The sequence below is a fragment of the Anopheles aquasalis genome, chromosome 2 (assembly GCF_943734665.1).
Source record: "Anopheles aquasalis chromosome 2, idAnoAquaMG_Q_19, whole genome shotgun sequence".
NCBI classification, from domain to species: domain Eukaryota; kingdom Metazoa; phylum Arthropoda; class Insecta; order Diptera; family Culicidae; genus Anopheles; species Anopheles aquasalis.
The window spans coordinates 69,925,018-69,930,646 of NC_064877.1; positions in this window are offsets into that span (position 1 = coordinate 69,925,018).

The window sequence follows — 5,629 nt, forward strand, 5'->3', positions numbered from 1 at the left end:
GTTGGGACGCCCTCGAGTCATCATCAGACGACATTACGGCGCGACAACAGAACTCTCCACTCCCGGGGGGAGTCGAATGCCATTAGCCAGTCAGTCAGTCAGTCAGTCACACGATGAATCTTGGGAGGAAAATTTATGATTGCTAATCAAGCAACCATGTGAGAGCCGTAGGCCGTAGAATGTGTGCGTTTCTGGTCGTTTGTTTAACGAATCAAAGCTGTCGCTCGTCATTATCGGACGCGTCAGCATCTAGTCGCGGCCCAGAACGATCTCCCACCACCCTCCCCATCAGCAATCGGGCGTCATAAAATGGTTTCTCGTATTTATGGTGATCGAAGATCGATCGAACTGGTGTTTGCAATCGCGACAGCGCGTGGGATCTCAACAACAACAACAACAGAGCTCGTAAACGGAAAGAATCATGAATCATGATGCATCCCGAAGTGGCCGAAGCTTAATTGAGTGAAACAGCTTTTTTTTTCTAGCTCCTTTTTCCTCCACGATGGTTCCCACCGCACGGTCCATCATTGAATTACCATTTTATTATTAGATCTCCAGCCAGTCAACCGGGGTGTCTGGTCGAGCTCCCGAAGGATCCGCGACCTACTGTCCGGAACCACCGGCCCCTTGGACACCTGCACCGCACCCATTTCGATTCCCATTGCCGGCCATTTCCGGATGGTCCATTTTCATTGGAGCAGAATTTAATGTTTTCTTGTGCAAAATGTTGGTATGCTCTGCTCATAGCCGGCTCATAAGACGCACAAACGCGGTGTCCAGGAATTATCATCTGGCGAATGGCAAATGGTGCACCCAGTGTAGTGCTGTGCAGCTTTCGGAGCACATTAGTTTTCGGAGTCGAAGCACGCGCGCTCGCAACACACTCCACATGCGGCTAGTTCCCAGTTTTATGATTCTTAATTACAGCGTTTAAGCTCCAGCGAGTGAGTTGGGGCCAAGTTTTATGATCCAAAGCAGCCACAAACGCACCAGCAACACGGGGCGAGCGTGGAAAAAAAAAGGACGACGGCGATCATCACGCGTAATGATCTTTGGCGAAGCGAATGCACTTACACACTCTCTCTCTCTCTCTCTCTCTCTCTCTCTCTCTCTCTTCGGCTGCTTGCGACTGATATTGCGCTCGAATTCGCAATAACGTTCGTCCGTTCATGTCCAGTTCTAAGGAGGGTAACGCAATGCCAGACAACGGTAACGAACATCAAAAGACATGAAGTTGTCATCATCATCATGAGCCATGTATGTCCTTGCCCGTGCGCCATATCAGGGAAAATTGTTGTTGTTGCTGTAAGATCATCGGATGTGTATTAACATCGAACCAAACAAACGGGGCATCGGCCGATAAGCAGACCCGATAACGGGCACGACGACCACTCGGTGCGCCACCGATGGATATCATATCCCCCAAGTAAACACCAACATGACAGTAACACAATGTCCGTCTGGCCCGGGGAAGGTTCAAGAAGGGAGAGAGAGAGAGAACATTATTATCTCGACCTCATCCTCCACGGCCTCTCGGTGCCGTCTCGTACGCCACGAGAAATAACCGATAATAACACGGAATGCAGCGCAACAACAGGCACACAGCAAATGCGCGCTCCTGGACCTTTGCGTTGGTCGAAGATTCCGCCTGCCAGGGCGAGACGAATGTGCGAATGCGGATGTGCGATTGTAGCGGCGATGGATGGAAATGGAACAAACATTGAACATACCAAGCCAGCAGCCAGAGGGTTGGTTTGCGAGCTGAATGTTAATTTAATTAGTTTTCAATATTTTCTCTGGCCACTCGGTGCTGCTGCTGCACGCAGAAGCTCTATACGGAACCGAACATGTAGCATTGATGTGTTACATTGCACCATTTGACGCACCACGGAACGGGGGCCCGGCTTTTCGCTCTCTCGCTCTCTTGGGCTCCCTCCTTTTTCGCGCAGTGAACCAACCTTAATTACCGTTGATTACAGTCTTAGGATGCGGCATGTGCTCCGTGAGTTCCGAAGGATAACCGTAGCCGGCGGCGGCGGTCGCCAATTGAAATGTTTGCCGCGTGGTCCATTGTCGATCCATTCCCGAATATCCCCCCATTTGCCAATTAGACTGCCACAACAGAAGGACACCAGCAGTATGCCGATAATGCTTCGAAACCTTCGAACGCAAGATAAGGTTTATGCTGATTATGCTTCGCTTGTGGAAGGCAAAATTGTAAAAAAAAAATGCTATCCACGGTAATCCATCAAAAACAGATCAGGAACAGAACGTCCTCGTCGTTTCTCGTCTCGGCTTATCTATGCTGCCACTATGCCATGTTTGTAACCTGTTGCGACAATGTTGCACCGGGCACCGGACCAGGCCAGACCAGGCCAGGTTGCAGATGATCGCGATCGCGAGTGAAGGCCGGCGGGTTGTAAAGTTAAAATGAATGGCTGTCACATTCAATTACACCTAACTGGCCCTGCATGGCCTCCCCCCATGATTCCCCGTGCTTTAACATTACAAACGCAACGAACGACGTGTCCGTGTCCTCCACACTCCACCTTTCATGCCCTGCGATCGGTCTCCGGTTCTACTGCGGTTCGTTTTGACAGTTGTCAGTCGGTGGAGCCCCGGCTGGCCACGATGCCGCGTGGCTGGCTTCCATCATCTTCCTCTCTCCCATTTTTTGTCCCCGTCAGCTGCCTCGAGCGGCTACGTGTTGTTCTGCGTGGCTCGGCGGCGGCGGTGGCGGCGGCAGCGATGATACTCACCTGTCCGACAACGGTCAATTTGTGAATCTTCTCATCTCCTCCCTGCCTCGTTACGGACACTTGCACTGCACGCAATCGTTGGGAGAGGGGATGAACGGTGGGGAACTCACAGTTTACACCCCAGGCCAGCCAGTGTCAGTTACTGTTCTTGGCTTGGCGCGATTTAACGCAAAAAAAGAAACATTCTCTCGAAACGAAACGCTTTGAACCATAAGTTCCTGTGCGATTTGCTTGGTAAATAATGGGAAAAATATTGGTGGGTGGATTTGTTTTGCGAAAATCACACTCATGGGTCATTAAGTTGTGGCCACTGCTGCTGCTGGTGCTACCGATCATACTCGCTAGTCGGCAAACGCACGTTTCGCGCAAACCAAAACAGCAAACGCACCTCTTCGTCTGCATCGTTATTACTCGGCGCTTGCCAGGTTGGCGCACTAGGCTCAGCCGCACGCACTCGTGCTACCCACTGGACCCATCTTCTTGGCCGCACATCTTCTTCAGCATAAAACTTAATTTATAATTACCTTTATTAGGGTTTTACGGAGAGAGCTGAATAGCTGCACACAAGGCTTGTGCTGCTGGTGGTGGTGCTGCGAGACATTCTGGAAAACATTCTTGCGCGAACCTTGCTTCCTTCCTTCCTTCCGCTGCAGGAATGCACATCGTCAATTTAGTTACTTAGTTGCAAGTTCGTTGGCCAATTGCACCATCAAACCAAAGCAAATCAAATAATCATTTTTGTGCGAGCTGCGAGCGGTGTGACTGTTTGGCTGCTGGCGAGACAAAAGGGGGTGTCCGAGAGGCTCGTGAAAAAACGGAACTAACTCCCTGGGCAGCATAGCGTTCACCAGTGTGCTTCTGCTGCTGCTGCTGCTGGTCAGCAAAGTGTGGCGAAAGCCAGTAAATATTCTCAGCAGCAAACTAGCCACCGGCATACCACACACCGGTGGCGGGGACCGTTTTTTCGGCCGGCCGGAGCAGGGAGAGCGTGCTGTATAATTACGGTGCTCGGTCCGGTCCGGGGTCCGATCCGAATCCACCGAAGCGATCCCCGGGAGTCGAGATGGTTTCGCACTCGCCACTTTCTGCCATTCATTTTTTTTTTCTCTTTTTAATGTTCAACGCAGCAGCAGCTGTGGGCCACCTATTTGTGCTCTCTTTTTCTCTTTCAAGCCGCTCAGTCTGGTCAGATATTTGTTTATTTGTGTGTTGCGGGTGTGTGTGGTCAGCAGCGTCGCATAACAACACATGGGAATCATAAAAAACAACAACATAAAAAAAAACCACCCTCGATCCACGGGGACGAGAGATTGGTTGTCGAGATTAATGGTCACGGCTCGACTGGAGTCCGAGTGTCGAGTAAGTGCATCAAGGGCAGTTAGAAGCTTTAATTTCTCTATCCAGCAACGACGGATGTGCTTTCGACCTCCATTTCCCTGTCGGACCACCCCCTTTTTCACCACGGGAAAATGTGCAGTCCGGGGGGTGGAATTTGGAGTTGAAAAAAAAACAAAACGAGTGGCATTCGCCCATCGACCGGTAGCCACCGGTGTGAATGATTGAAGAGTGCGCTCCGGGAGGGTAATAAAGCATCATCTTTTGCCCCTCGTCCCCGTTCGCTTGATGATGGTGCTGTGACCACCACCAGGAGCAGGAGGTGTACGCGCCTTTCTTTATTACAAATTTATTTCATTTCATAAGCCCCGAGACCAATAAAAAACCATCAAACGGAAATTGCAAATTACTGTTTACACAATTACGTATGCGGGATGCACTTCATACTGCCAGCATATGCCAGCGCGGCCGCATGGGGGGTTATGGTAATTTGATACTAAAACTCGCACTCGCAGCACCGCCCACCTGGTCAGGGCCCTGGACGGTGGTGTCCGTCCGATCACACCGATTCCGGTTTGCTGCATTCGCATAAAGACGATGATGACGATGACGTCGGGCGGACGATGCGTCAATTGATGCACCGACGCACATCCGTTTGTGCTCGGATCGCCGCTTTTTTTTTTCGCCCGACGCCTTGGCCATGAAGGCGATCCATTTCATTTCGCTCGCCAGTAATTCGTTGCAATCGCCGCGGCCTTTAATCATCTTGTTCTTATAAGCGCAACATACGGGGAACATAAAATGGAATCGCGCGAACCGTTGGCGAAGGGGAGTGAGCCCGAGGACCATCCTTTTTCATCATTGCTACTAACTAGTGTTCGATAGCGCAGCACACTGCACACTGCACGGACCCTAGTTGAGCAGGAAATGTGTTAAACAATTGCTTCCTTGGTGTACGGGTTGCCTTCGGTTGTGCCCGCATACAGACATCATAAACGATCACATAGTTGACAAGGAGTGTAATTATCCCTCAACAAGCAGCAGGTGATATGGCAGAAGGCTGAAGGTTATGAACAATCAAGGAATTAGGAATTGACTTTCCATAGCACGAAATTCATCAAAAGGACCAACAATAAATCGAAATCTCAGAATCAGAAATCTTTTCCTGCTGGAAAAAAATCGGTCTAAATCATTTCAATTATGTCTGAATATTTTGGGACAAATTGATCGGATTCCAGCATCTCCGAAACGTCGCTTCTAATCAAAAATCGCTCCATATGTGGTTCCAACCGAGCGAAAGGACAGCACAGGCTGTTACATTGAAAGATTTGAGACAAAAAACGATTCGAAATCGAGAAGAATTCAAGACGATCGTTATGATCACTTCCAAATGGTCAATAAAAAAGCGGCGCAGACTAATACGTTTGTTCGCTCCTTTCGTTAGACAAAATATTTCTTTTAATTCTTTGCTAACTTAGGTTTCATCACCACCGTCCACAAAAAACGAGAGAACGAATGAGAGAGAACGAAATTCC